The sequence below is a fragment of the Monodon monoceros genome, unplaced genomic scaffold (assembly GCF_005190385.1).
Source record: "Monodon monoceros isolate NGI ecotype Baffin Bay Population unplaced genomic scaffold, NGI_Narwhal_1 Super_Scaffold_1, whole genome shotgun sequence".
In the NCBI taxonomy this organism is placed as follows: Eukaryota; Metazoa; Chordata; class Mammalia; order Artiodactyla; family Monodontidae; genus Monodon; species Monodon monoceros.
The window spans coordinates 11,809,426-11,825,031 of record NW_021703765.1 but is presented as its reverse complement, the minus strand read 5'-3'; positions in this window follow the sequence as shown (position 1 = coordinate 11,825,031).

The window sequence follows — 15,606 nt, the reverse complement described above, 5'->3', positions numbered from 1 at the left end:
AGGTCAGGGTGTCGGCAGGGCTGCCTCCTTTGAGGGTTTTGAGGGAGAATCCATTTCCAGAGACATTCAGGTTACTGGCAGCACTGAGCTCCACGTGGTGGTAGGAATGAGGTCCCTGTTTTCTTGTTGCCTGTCAGCTGGGGGCCTTTTTTGGTGGCTTTCTTCCAGTTTCAAAGTCAGCAATGGTGGTCCAGTCCATCTTATGCTTTTGTAGGGAAGGGAAACTTTACTTCTAGCCATCACCTTAGGTTTTCAGCTGAGGCTCTTTAACAAAAAATTAGCAAGAGAAAGACAGTTTATTAATGCATGTATTTGTATACACTATTACCAGATATTCCACTCCTAGTTAGAAACCCTAGAGAAACTGTATGTTCAAGAGACATGTGAAATAATGCTCATAGCAATACTATTTCATCACAGCAAGAAAAAATGCTAAAAGAAACCCTAGGAAAAAATGCTGAATTATTAAAATGAATAAATTATGTTGTATTCATACAAAGGAATCAGGGTTATCACCTTACTCAGCTCTGGGGCACCATTCACACCGTCAGCACCTTTCATACAGAACACAATGTACAAGGTTGTACAAATTTGTACAGAACACCATATATTAGGGAAAATGAATTAATCACAGCTATCAGCATAAAACAAATGCAGAGTAAAAATAACAAGTGTCAATTGCATTTGCACAAAGTTAAATAATAAGCAAACTGGTCATTATGTTGTTTAGAGCTACATCTATGTAGTAAAGCTATAGAGAAAAAGAAAAGGAATTGCTAACACAAAATACAGGATAGTACGAAATCCAGGGCAGGGAAAGAATGTAATCAGATCAACAGGAAGCTTCAAAATTATTCCTGATACTCTGTTTCTTAAGTTGGATAGTGGATATTAGATGCTTATTCAACTTACTATTAATCTTTAAATATACATATATGTATATCCATTGTGTTGTATCAGTGATACATTTCACAATAAAAAAAATATAACAAAAGAATGGAGAAATCATAGTATAATGTGATGCAATGAGGACTAAAACCAGCTAAGAGAAATAAGACTAAATATTGTAAATTTAATAATGGAACTAAAAGTGACTTCCTTATTAAAAGATAAAAATCTTTTAGATTGAAAATGAAAAACGGTGGTTTGGTCAAATGTGGTTTTCAATTAGCATACCTCAAACAAAGTGACATCAAATGAGCAAAGATATATCAGGGAAATTTAAATAAAGGGACAGCAGGAGTCAAACTATTAATAGCAGAAAAGGTGGACTTTAAGGAAGTGAATTAAAATGGAGAAATGCTGTCTTTTGATATAGAAAGGGTATGATTCATAATGAAGATAAAATTTAAATTTCAACATGCCTCTTTCAAAACTGGACAGATGAACATAGAAAGAATAATAGAAATCTGATAAAAAATATCACCAGTATACTGTACTTCATAATAAGACCCATTTTTGTACATCTTCACACCTCTGAAAGTAGGATATGTCTAGATGTAATTTTCATTGTCCATATATGTTTGTTTTTAGTCATAGGTGTCTTTATTTTTTTCACTTCAAGTTATTGTTGATGCTATGTGTGTCGAGTATAGTTGCCATTAATTTTAAAAGATTATATTATTATCTGGCCTTAAAAAATTACTGTAAATGCCAAAAATTACTGAAGTGAAACGGTGATGTGGAATTTGATATTAGAGAAGTGAATATCTAGATTTGGAAGAATGAGTGAAATTCCCAATTTTCTTGCAAAGCAATGACCATAATCCATAATTTATAGGACCTAAGAAAGGACAACCCTATACCCTGTGTTATAGGGTTCCCTATTATACGCTAACATCAAAACTTGTGGTAAGAGTGTCAGTAGCTTGGAAGAAAATCCCAGACAATAGGGCTATGTTTGCTCACGTTTGGTAATGCCCACATACCGAAGTTCTTGCTGGCAGAATAAAGAATATTGTGATGAAAAAATGAACATCTATGGTTTTAAGCCCCATAAACATTTAAAAGAACCAGATTCTGAATATGATTTTAAGTTATTTTGCAATTTATTTTGAAAATACTGCACTTTACATATGAAGAAGACAACAAAATATATATCTAAACACACCTAAAGGAACTCTTTACATATTTATAAATAAAAATTCAAGTGAAACAAAGTATTGTATCATAATTCAATTGGCACAGCTTTTATTTCCTTAGCAATACATGAAATAATAATGCATTTTAGAGGGGGGGGTCATTTTAGAATTGATGACATGTGGTACAATTTATTTGATTATTTCTTCCCTTCCTATCTTACTGTCCAAAACGTATGGCCATCAAGTGTTAGACCCTCTGAATTGATCGTCTACAGCTCAACTTTTCTCTATTTTCAAATCCTGAGCTATTTCCCGATTTTTTTTCTCCAAGTCCTTCTATTGATTTTTTTTGGCAATAATGTTTTAAATTTCAGAAACATATTTTCTTGCCTTTTGTTCATTCCTTTCTGTCGTATCGGTCTGTGTGTCTGTGTCTGTGTGAGCGTGTGTAATAAGCTCTTGAATTAGCTAAAAATACCTAATGGGAATTGTTCACGTTCTTGTCTAAATTGTTTCTTCCAGATCAGCTCTTCTGAGTGTCAGTATCGTTCCCTCTATAGTAAACCAAAGATGTTCTTCACGGTTCCTTGTGCATTCTGATTGTTGACTCCTATCCAGTAATGAATAATTTTGAGGATTGATGTAGGCAGCTCGTCTATGTCGCCTCTACTGTTGTCTATGTGTATAGGTTAGGGCTCTTCATTCAAAAAGTATGCTTAACTGAGAAGCCTGCTTTTAATGGAGCGGAGTGTAACCTGCATTCTGTACCAGAGGGCGTGCAGGTAGAAAAGCCTGGCGTGCCTACCTCTTTCCCCACCTGCCTCCACTCCCTTTCCTCCTTCTTTAACTTTCAAATTTCAGAGTAGGATAAATTCTACTCTCAGGTTCTAGTCTCCATATTAAAAGCACCTTCTCTCTCTGGCCAGATTTTTTAAATTTCCTTACCAAAAAAGTTCACAGTTTTATTTTTCCCTAGGGAGCAATTCTGGATTGCCCATCACTCTGCCAACCGGGAGAGATGGGAGGCATGGAGCCAGTTGGAGCCACTGGAGTTCCATCTCCCTTCTGCCCTCTCTCCCTCAGGGTCTGCTGACTCAGAATCCCGAGCCTGTCTGGGAATTCTGATGCCCACCAGTACCCGAACATTCTCCTTTACGTGTGCCAAGCTGCTTGTTCCTTCACTTTGATTCATCCATTGATATCCTGCCATATACATTATGACTTCCAGAAATCAACCAGAACCTCGTGCCCACCACTGAACTCCCTCTCATCGTTCTTATTTTCATTGGTATATTTCTTTTTTTCCCCTTCTATACAGTCATCAAAATAGGATATTTAGGGGGAAAGCAGGCAACACATGTTCCATGTTTACTGTATGCCAGAAGATTGCTATTTATGGACAGTCTTCTTGTGCCATTACGTCTTGTGGAGCGAAACTCATAAAGGTGAACCAAAAGGATGCAAAACAATATAATGATGAACCATTCTAAGTATTAGGAAAAGCAGCAAAATAAAGGCTGCCATGAGGGAGTCACCTGGGAGACTTACTTAGACTGGCAATGAGGGACGACCTCTTTGAAGAAGTACCATTTAAGATCTAAATTTTGAGTGGGAGTAACCAGGCTGTTAATGAGGAAGGTGTACCAGGACGAAGAAACAGCACATACAAACTCCTGATATTAAAAGATGCTTATTGAAGGAGAACTGAAACGGTACGAGTGTGGGAGGGAAGTTGTTAGCTGGGCGGGGATGTGCAAAGGAGGCTGAGGAGAGACAAGGTCAGTCGTGAAGGGTGCGTGTGTCACACAAAAAAATTTACATTTAACTATTAATGCTGTTGGCACCTATTAAAGGGCTTTAAGTTGAAGAAGGAAGCACTTAAATTTGCAGTTTCCAAAGATTAATTGGACTGCTGTATGCAGAAAAATAAAATAGAGCAAAAGTAGAAACAGGACGTCCAATACGAGGATTATTTTAATAGTCCTGGCAAGAGATGAGGGCTGATGACATTATAGTAGTAGAGGAATATGCTTAGAAAAGGGAATGCGTTAGAGACACATTTTAAAAAGGAACCACGGGTCTCAGTGTGAAACAGAATGTACCGAATGTACCAGGGTACGTGTGGGAGTGGTGAGGGCAAGTTAAGTTACTTAAGGGTTTGGGATGAACAAACGAATGGAAGGAGGTGCTTTTCCTGCAATGGGGAAAAGCTGAAGGGGGAGCAGGGGTAGGGAGTTTTAGGTGTGATGGGAACCAAGGGTCCCACTTTGAACTGGTTAGCATTGAGATTCTTGCAACATGTACTTACAGTTTGCCCTCCGTATTCCTGGAATTCAATCCGTGGTTGGTTGAATTCATGGATTTGGAACCCATGGATACAGAGGGCAAAGTATACGTTATTTCAAGAAGGTAGCTTCACAGCTGGGTGTGGAGCTCAGAAGAGAGTGTCAGATGGATCAAAGGTCAGAGAAGTGGCTGGGAACTCAGGGGACCTGAGCAGAGAGTGTGGGTTGAGAGTCCTTTCAGCAATCCTTCCTTATGCCAACTCTCTCACTTTTCATACCAGACTCTTCTCTCCTGGATAGTGAGAGAAGAATCACGTTTCATAAGCAACACATTGACTTGATTTCTATTGCATGTGTCAGATTCCATACATTATCTTTAGATTCTATAAGAGATTGTTCTTAGATTGTCGTTCTCTGAGTATTTTCCATGCTGCTTTTTCCCTTTTGATCTGAAGGTTCATCTCTATAGGCTCCATGACTTTTACTATATATATACTTTTTAAAAGTTTACTTATTCTTGAAAAATGTGCTATCTGTATATCTGAAAGGCAGATTAAGCTACACAGCTGCAAATCTTTTGCAGATTCTAAAAGACTGAATTGTTTGAACGTCTCACCTATTGACTGATCCTCAGGACCTCTCATACTAAGCAGCGTTTGAAAAAAAATCATTTATTTCATCTTTTGGGTTTTCTATCTTTTCCCTTATCCCTAATATTTAACTCTGTGGGCTTCAATGTCCAGGATGCACCATGCCTTCGCCAGCCCTCCATCCTTTTTGCCCAATATTTTTTCGGAATTTACAGTCATGGTCCCTGTGGTCCATGTCATACGTCAGACAGACCTGACTGCAGAGGGCATAGGTCTGCACACGGACCTCTGGCTCAGCAGCTGTGGGGTGGTAGGGAGGCGGGTCCCAGCAAGTCTATGGCTTACTGAGCGTAACACAGAATGGACCTAAGACAGGAGGACAAATACAAGGCCCCAGCAGCTGCTGAACTTGAACTTCAGCCCTGATTAGGGCTGCCTCAATAACTGGGCAAAGTTGGATTTGAAGGGAGAAGTGATTGGTCTCACGGATGTAGAGAAGGCAGTTGCTAACAATTCAGAAGTCACTAACTAGTTCTAAGACCTCGAACAAGGTTCTTCACTTCTTTTGTGTTCCAAGTCTCCTCTTTTGTAACATGAAGCGGTTTACCCAGCTGATCCCTCGGTGGCCTCCAGCCCTAATGTTGCCTAACGAATGTGTAGCACAAGGCTATTTGGGGCCATACGCCTGACTTTCTGCATTGAGATTTTTCATTAATTTGTAAGCTTTTGTTATTTCAGAGGTGACTTTTGTTGTTAGAAATCCGAGTTGGCTCTAGTGGGCTTGTTATATCGATACTTTTTTCATTTCAGTTAAAGACTTTGATGATAGTTTCCAGTGAGAGCCCGGCAAAATAAAACCATGTTTTCTGTTCTAACATTTGTTTCATCTTCATCTTTTGTCAGCGGCAATATTGCTGTTTGTCGTTTCAACATTTCCCAGGATCACTTCTTCCCTCATCTGGGGCCTTTGAAGTTTCTCTCATCAGAATGAAGGCTTTTGCTAATGGTTCTTCAGGGCTGCTGACTGTGTCAGAGACAGGGCTTTAGGCACGCCTGCTAAGGGTTAGCCAAGGTCTCCAGGCAATCTCTTCTCTTCTTCATAAAGAGAGAGACATTCGATTAGAGGACCAAGATTTGGAGGAAAAAGCTGCCGCAGGGCTCAGTGGCTCACGTTGCTTTAGGGCTGCCGTTTCGAAGTAAGATTATTTATACTCACAGACCCTCTAAGCCTCTTCCAGGTAAGGCCTGGGAGTCCTGGGTTTGGGGCCAGCTGACCTGGTTATCCTTCCTGAGAAGCACAGCTGGTGACTGAAGCTGGCCAGAAAGTCCTTCAGCTGGGAGGGGCCTTGTGTATCCAACGGGTCACAAAGCTTTACAGAAGGTACTTAAACAAAGCTTTCTAGTTGTCTCTACTGAGACCGGTTTCCCCATAAATCCTAAATCAAGGCACAATGCAAATGTGTTTTCAGAGACAACAGGTTGGAAATCAGATTTTTTTTTTTCTGGTTGAAATCAGGTTTGTTCTGGTTTGAAATTAGATTTGTTCTGATCTGAAATCAGATTTGTTCTAGAAAACCCAGAATCTCTGAGACTTCTGTTTTCAGAGACAACAGGTTGGAAAACAGTTTTTTTTTTTCTGGTTGAAATCAGGTTTGTTCTGGTTTGAAATTAGATTTGTTCTGATCTGAAATCAGATTTGTTCTAGAAAACTCAGAATCTCTGAGACTTCTGCTTTCAAGGGAGGCTGAAGTAAGGATGATCTCCTTACCTTCAGGTAGACATCAGAGAGAAATATTAACAGTGATGAATGGAAGGGATAAATAAGTTTTATTATTGCTAAAGGTGATAAGTGAATAAGAAGGGGTTTACTGGAAAGTCACAGAGATTCAGTATTTGAATAGGGAGGGATTTTGGGAATAATCTAAATGCCACCCTTATTTTAAGTAGTCTAAGACCCAGAGAGTTTGTATGGCTTGTCCATCACCCAGAACATTGCCTCACACGTTACATAAGTTGATTAAATATTTTTGGATTAAGTGTCCAGTAACACAAATCTTGGTGACAGTCCTGAATTATGGACATGGAAGGAGAAGAATGGGAATCACTAGACCTCTACTCAAGAATCGTTGACTTTGAAATTCCTTCTTTTCCACGGCCTGTTCTGAACCTCGTTCTAAGCCCTAAGACTTTCACCACCAGAAGCAGTGATTAGAGAGCTGTTTGTGCCCTCCCTTCTACATTTATAGAATATCATCTGTAGGAAAACAAGAGAAACCTAGGTGTCATTCTTCATTACTACGTCTCTGGTACTCCAATTAATTAAGATCTGATTCATTAAAAACCCTGCGTGTTTCTTAACTCCACATGCTTCTACCATCCTGACAACCCTTCACTAGTTCTTCTGCTCCAGTCTTACCCACTTCCTCCTGAATCTAATCTTTAACCTGTTATTAGGGTCATACTTTTCAAAAAGTAAATATATTTACACCAGTCTCCATTTTTCAATGCCTTCATGATAAAATCCAAACTTGTTCAAGTGACACGCCTGTTACGATCTGCCCCCTCACTAAGTCCTTATTCTCATTGTTTCCCATGTTTTTTTGCTTGCATATAATACTTCAGCTGTAGTGAACTTGGTAGTTTGATTTATATTCCATGTTGGTTCATATCTTCCCCAAATTGGATACTTCTTCCCTGCTTCTTGCCATCCCATATCTGCCCACTGGATCTGCCCATCATATACCTTGCAACCCAGAGAGCTTCTCAGATTGTTCCCAGGTAAAGGTGAGACAAGAGGAACCCAGCTATCTGAAACTGATAACAGACTCACTGTCAGGTCCGAATCCTTCTATAACTAACCTCCCCTCATACCAATGAGTGTAGCTGTCCCCACGTTAGAGATGGGGGAAAAACTTACTAATGAGAGATTTAAAATAATGGTCTACAGACATATACCCAACAAGCAGCAAAGACGGATTTGAACCTTGGTTGAACCTTCCTATCAGTACCTCCCACCATTAGGGGGCAGCAGCTACCCCTGTAGAAGGCTGACGGTCGCTCTGCACAACACCTGACTCCTCTTTCTTTCCAAAAAGATAAGCAAAATTTACTTATGCTCATTTATATACAAATCATGGTTGTCTGTACGGAATTTCTTATTTGACTCTGACTCTGGTCTGGAAATAAAACTTTTATTACAGAAGCACTGGTTGTAATTATACTTAAAAACATTTAGAGGCAGATTACAGATTATGCTGGTCACAATAACCATTTTCCCGGGTTGTAATTTCTCTTTTAAAGAAATTTATTTAGTCGTTTATAAAACAGACTAAAAACATTTCCAATATGCTACCACTTGGTGTCGCTACTAGTCTGTATGTAGTTGCCTCAACCATGGTTTCATTTATTCTAGGCAAATAACCTGTTCATTTTAAAGAAATCCTTTCGGGATAAATTGGGATAGGTATATTAGAATTCAAATAAAATTTTTGCTTTTTAATTTTACTTTTTGAAAATTAACAGTGGTCGACTTTGGGTTTATTTCATAAACATACTTCTGAACAAATAAATCTTCTCTAATTAAAAATAAAAAGCCTCAGTTATTGCATCCATCATCTTGGTGCATTGAACAGAAATAACAGGACCTGAAGGAAACTCTGAAAATGTTGCCAAGGGCCAATCAATACAAAGTAAATTGGAACATTTAGAATTGACTTCTTACAACCAGTGATTTGATTATTAGTACCGTTCTAGTTTCCTTGTGCTGAAGATGTTGTAAGCATCTGGGTCCATTGAAGTGGGTAAGTAAAATAATATTGATCGAATAATTATGGTGTAAAGACATTGTGTTAAGTGCTTTATAAGTGTATAAAGTCTAACCATCTTCATCATTATGACTGTTTTTATCCTTTACTTTTGTTTTGATGTTTTGCACCTTACAAAGCACTTTATCTTAATGACTCCCATGAGGCCAAGGATGAATGTCAAAAATATTCAGGGAAACCATGAGAAACAAAAGAAAGACAGGGAAACATCTGTGAGTTGTACTCCCTATTATAATGGATTTATAAAAGTCTATCAGAGTTTATTAGACACACCTTGATATTTGACTGCATATTTTCCCTAGGACTAGATAAGCTCATCAGATACTTTCATGGCTTAAAGAACAACAACATTAAAAACAAAGGCAAAGAGAAAGTAAACGACCATCTCCAGTTTTTCATTTCTATGGTTATAACCTTCTTTCGGGATCCAACACTGGCTGGGTGATGAATCAAGGCCAGCCAAGGTGCATGAGTGTCCGCTATACCATGACTGTCAAATCTTTATGTTAGTATGGATTTCTCCTTGAGGTCTAACACTGTATAGCAAACTGCTTCTTGGAAATTGTCCAGATGCCTGCAGGCATTTCAAACTCAACATCTCTCAAAGGAAAGACATTTCCCATTCTGCATCCCCTGCACCCTACACAGCCCCCACCTACTTTGCCTCCTGTGATTCCAGTCTCACTGAACAGTACCATCGTCCACTCTGTCTCCAAGCCAGAAACTTAGAAGTCATCCTAAGCTTCCCCTTTTTCTTGCCTCCTACCTCCAGCCACTCCTGTCTTCCCATTTGTCCTATGATGTCTCTCAGTCTGCCTTCATCTCCCCGTACCCATGGCTAAAGATCTAGTTCAAGTTCCTGTCATTACTCTCGGAAAAGGGCTATTTCCTAGTTCCGGTTTGTCCTCTATTCTGCCAGACTGTTACCAAAACCAGTCAGGAAAATCTAATCGAGTCTCACCCCTGCTCAGAGTTTTCCAGTAGCCAACCATTAACTACGCAATGAAATACTCCCTTTTATGTCGTAAAGAGAATCCTCAGGGTCTAATAACACAGTCCTCTGTTAAGATTTGTGCTACAGCAACACCACACTACCCAGTCAATGAAGAAATCAGTGACAGTGTGATTTGGTGGCTAATGAACTTGCATGGCAATCCCTCCAATTGTCACATCACCATTAAAACTTTCTTTTTGGGGTCCTGAAGTTTTTACTGGGTTCACAAATCCTCAGAAAGAATGATTAACTGAATGTGTGAATGCATGTGGAAGGTGTTGGGAATAGTACAAAGACTTACTAGTTAATACATACTTTTTTTTTTTTTTTTTTTTTCCGGTACGCGGGCCTCTCACTGTTGTGGCCTCTCCCGTTGTGGAGCACAGGCTCTGGATGCACAGGCTCAGCGGCCATGGCTCACGGGCCCAGGCGCTCCGCGGCATGTGGGATCTTCCCGGACCGGGGCACGAACCCGTGTCCCCTGCATCGGCAGGCAGACTCTCAACCACTGCGCCACCAGGGAAACCCAATACATACATTTTTAGTTATCTTGCTAAGGAGCCTCACGACACAGACATGGATCCTGTGTTTAGAGTCTGGGGTGTGGCTAGAGGATGCTGCAGGGACCCTGGACTTCCTTCAGCAGGTAGCTTGGGGCCATTGCTGGGAGGAGCTCTGCTTGCATAATTCTCACTGCCACAGATGGCTGGATAACCTTGGGTAAGTTATTTGACGTCAGTTTTTCCCAAGCAAAGTTAAAATAGCAACATTAACCTACCCCGACAGGCATGTTAATAAGCGCATTTTCCCCAAAAGTGCCATGTACGAATTTTCATTAGTCATAGGGCTACAATAATAGTTAATTTTCCCTAGTTCTCCTTGTTCTTTACTGCTCATTCAAGCAAAAGATGTTACTGAAGGGACTGAGGTGGTGGTGAGGGGAAGTTGCAAAATATGCTGATGTACTAAATAAGTTGCAGAGACAATATAAAACGCCATCCAGACTGCAGAAGACCTTCTGATTTCCATCCCAACTAATCAGTAGTGATTCTACTGCAAACTCTTATCTCTTCTCTCAAAGTCAGCTCCTCTGCCAAGGACAAATATAATCTAACCAGAATGGCAAAAATAATAACTAATGCATATAACCCCTGAAAATTTGTGAATAGTTTTCCCATGTGACATCTCACTTCATTAAGCTTCATGCTCACCTTGTTAAGAGGGTCTTTTAAAAAATCACTTCTAGGGGCTTCCCTGGTGGCGCAGTGGTTGAGAGTCCGCCTGCCGATGCAGGGGACGCGGGTTCGTGCCCCGGTCTGGGAAGATCCCACATGCCGCGGAGCGCCTGGGCCCGTGAGCTATGGCCGCTGAGCCTGCGCGTCCGGAGCCTGTGCTCCGCAACGGGAGAGGCCACAGCAGTGAGAGCCCCAACGGGAGAGGCCACAGCAGTGAGAGGCCCGCATATTGCAAAAACAAAAAATCATTTCTATTTTACAGCTGAAAAACAGAAAACAAAGACAATGAAACTAAGAAATTTGTCCAAGATTAGAGACTAAGTTAACATCATGTTAGATTTTTTTTTGTAGAGAAATCTTTTAATTGTTTGAAGGTGGGAAGAAAGTTACTATCAGTTTTAAAACAGAAAACAACCTTAGAAGAATGTGATTTAATATTATGGAAGGTGGCACTGAATTTACCTCTCCATGCCATCTGTGTCTAATGTGGACACAGTTCACTATCTATCTCAACTCTATGAATTCCCCCAAACCTGCCGCAGTCTGACTCCCCTCCAGGCTAGGCCCAGAGTACACGAAGTCAAGTTCGGACACAGCCATTGTTTTGCCAGTAGCTGCAGAGCAAGGAGAGGACAGCTCCCAGCAGGTGCTGGCCATGGTTCTAGTGAATAATTCATTGGGACTGCCACCAGCTGGGGAACATCCTTCTTCCACTGATTACTTGCTTTTTATCCACCCATTTATCTTCATTAAAGACTTTGTTTCCTCTCAACAACTTGTCTCCAATTTTCCCATTTAAAGCTATTTTTCCCTCCCTGGCTTTGAGGTTTTAGATACACTCTTTTCCTTCCCATACCAATGCTAACCACAAATTCCCTGTGCAATGAAAGTTTAAATCCTAAACTTTCACTATTGAGACTTAACCAAATGTCACAATGTTCAGTATTGACTTCATTAGCATAGGGTACAGACTAATGGAAAATTAGCCCTCTGGTCAACTACTGTGACCCTTCACTTAGAGACTTTTTCTGTGTGAAGATAACTATGGGTCTTCCCTTTGTCAAGGACAAGTTTCAATTTCCAGAGCTCACTTTCTAAACAAGTCAATTAAAAGTAATCTGGGAAGCGGATGTTAGATTTCTCACATTCCAAAATTATTAAAAAATACATACTCAGTAGTCAATGTAAGTTTTATTTTCCCTCCCTCTGTATTTCAGTGATATTGAGTGGAAAATAATACAGGTTGTTTAGTTTTGTGTGGTTAATTTAAAAAATATGCTCAGGGTTATTATGATTCTAGTGCCCTGATCCTTTTGTTATGCACTGAATTCTAATCTTATGATTTTACTAATAATATGATTAGTGGAAAAATTACCACCTGATAATTTCTGAGCTCATTCTTTCTAATCTTTTTCAGATAATGGGTACCATGTTGCCAGTATTCAACCAACTATGAGTTTTGAAAAATCATTGTAAGTCAATTAAGTTTCTTGACTAATTCCCTTAATAGCCCAGGGCATTCGTCATTCAGACCTATTGCTTAATATATGTCATGTTTCCCAAGCATTTTCTCACTTATTCTTTGTAAATAGCAATTTTTACAAACTCTTCATTAGTTCCTAATTGTTGAAATTTATCTTCTTCATTACACCTGCTAAAGACCGATTTTAAAATGAGTTAATTTTCCCTGCTACTTTAGAGTTATTATATCTTATATCCTTTGTTTATTACAGGATTTAAATTATTCCAGTATATTTTGCCTTTGGCTTTGGAAACAGCTGAAAAATCCTTTGTGTGTATTTAGCATAATCCATAATAACTAAAATTTGGGCATTTTGAGAATAAAGATTTTTCTCTTCATTAAAAGTTATGTAGTAACATTACATCTACATCCTGCTAAATAAAGCATTAAACAGGTTTAGCGACTGAAGCTTATAACCCACTCAGCTTTTGTTTTAGAAATATTTTACTACGAAGCAAACCATGGGGGTTTACCCCAGTATCTACACTAGAAGTCTTTCTCTCCACTCACCTCAGAAAATTTGGTCGTAAATAATTACATTTTATTTCTTTAAAGGTTACTCAGGCAAGTTTTTGTCTGGATGGAAAGTTTCTAGTCTTTCATATTTTAACTTTTTTCATCTATAACTTTTATCTCCATTTCAATATTTGCAACCAAAATGCATTTGAATACGGAAAAATTGTAAATATTTTGAATTTAATAGATATCTGCAAAATTGTGCTTTTATTTTCTCTTCTCTTTAGTTGCACACTGAAGGGGTCAGGGTCTGAATACATAAGTCTACCTTTCATATCTGAAGTAATAGTTTGCAGAATCCCAATAAGTGCAGGTGTAATTAATAAGGTTTTATAATAGTGCTAAAAAGTGACGTCAAAGGTCAAAAACAGAAAACTAACACAACTGCAAAACGCAGAGAATCCTTTTCCGATGTTAATTTCTACCTCTCATCAGCTAAGACTTAGGAGTCTGGGGCCACTCTCCATCCTGCTAACCTTCCAGCTTCCATTTTCAAGTCTAGGCTGATTGCTCTGCATCACTGGACAAGACTCCCTCCCTCCTGGGGTCCCAGCTTCACTCCCCTTTTGGCTGCAAGTTAAACGTGGGTCTCACCCAGTGCTTTTGCCAGAACACCCAGGTCCGCCCGGATTTCTATGTGCATCAGCGCTTTCCAGCACCACCCTGCCCTCTCTGCCCGTCCTGCCTCTTCCCCACTCCCCCTGCCACCAATCTCCAAGTCCTTTTCCCTCGTGTTATGCACCCCCCAGCCCGGCTGCCAGGCGTGGGGTCCAGCCTTTCCATCTGGAGCAGCAGATTCTGCTTCCCTCACAGCTACTCTCAGAATTGACAGTTTCACTAAAAACAAACAAACAAAAAGCCCCACACTCAAAACAAAACAAACAAATACAACACTTACTATCTTCCTTCACAGAGTACAAGGCGAGACAGATGGGCCGGGTCTCACACTTCTTTCCTGCGTTTTGGACCATCGTGTTTTCTTCTTCCCAGGGGGTGCACATCAATGTGTTCAATTAGCCACAGAGGGAGCCTGTGACGCCCTTATGCCTTCTCTGTCATTCACTCAGCACTGCTCAAGGCTCAACGCTTGGATGTAATGTAAACACACCCCTTCTCCTTTTCCAGCCACTACATCACCTCTGACCCCCGCCCCCTTCAAATCCCGGTTCTTTAGGTTGGCACAGTCCCAAGGACACTTTTAGTCACAGAGTCCTGAAGCACATGGGACATTCAGCGTGAGGTCATCTAGATTGAGGGTGTCTGTCCCCCCAGGTGTCACCTGTTGGTCTACTCTTGCCATTCTGCCACTTCTGTGGAGAGCTGAAGCCACCGGGTGGAGGCTGGCCAGACCTTCTAACAGATTTCCTTGCAAACTCTCCGCCTCCTTCCTTAATTTCCTGTGTCTGTGTCCAGCTCTGCGGTGTTTTCTTTTCATTCTCCTCACCCTTTTCAGTGCATTGCGGTCCTTCAGGATTGCATGGTCTATGATGGTCTGACACTGATGGCTGGTTACTGCCTGGCTTTCAGGTTCTCATTCTCAAATGGTTTCCAAACTGTGGAATGAGAAATCCTGGGTGAAATGTTACAGTCATTTATGTCGTATCAGAAGCATTTCATCTGGGAGCTCAGAAGTCTTTGGTGCACAGGAGGTGGCTCTCATTGCCCTCATTCTAGGGCCTTATTCTCATCAAGGTTGACTGCTGGTAGGACTTGGTCCTTTGAGTCCAAGTGCTTCTCATGCAGAATCAGAGCAATTCATGGTGAGGCCAATCCTTCCTTGACAGTGGGGAAGGGCTGTGTGGTCTGCGGAAGTTTGAATACCTGTTTGATGGTAAACAGCATGCCTAGGGGGGCATACAGGGATGTTTTTTGGATTGCTATTTATACCTTAGAGTGGTTGTCAGATGTGTTATTTCCATAGATACCACCAGGTGGGAAGTGGGTTAGGGACCCTCAGGCACAGAATGGATGTTAATGTTGTTCTAAAATAGGGAAGCACTATTGTGATGAAGCATGAAGTAGCACAAGATGCAGAGGGCTCTAGTTTCTGATGGAAACTAGTTTACAATGTAGTAGAGAGTTGATTCTTCATAGAAAATATATCCTGCTCTGGTTAAATAAAGGCTTGCTCTCTCCCTCCCCCCACCCCCGTATTGTTATCTCTGGACACAGTATGTTGCTCATGGCCAGATTCTATATAATCCAGTCACCCTGGTAGTTTGGGCATGCCTCAAGGAATGGCTCTGTGTGTAAATCAAGCCTCTAGAATGCTTTGGCTTTGGAAGGTCATGCCCGTGTTGGCATGCTGTGACAATAGTTGAACATCACACTGTGGAAGGACCATCCTCACCCTCTGGTATCTAGAGAACCTGTTTCTAGGCTGGAAATGGCAGTGAGTTCTTCAGTCACTATAGCCCCCAAACTACCATGTCGGCAGTGGCTATCACTGAAGAGCACATGACCTTCTGGCATTGAGCATGCTTTTAATTCCTTTTCCTTGGAGGGACACCAGTCAAACTGACCCTTTGGATTTGAAGGAACCCAGGTAAGTGCTTGTTG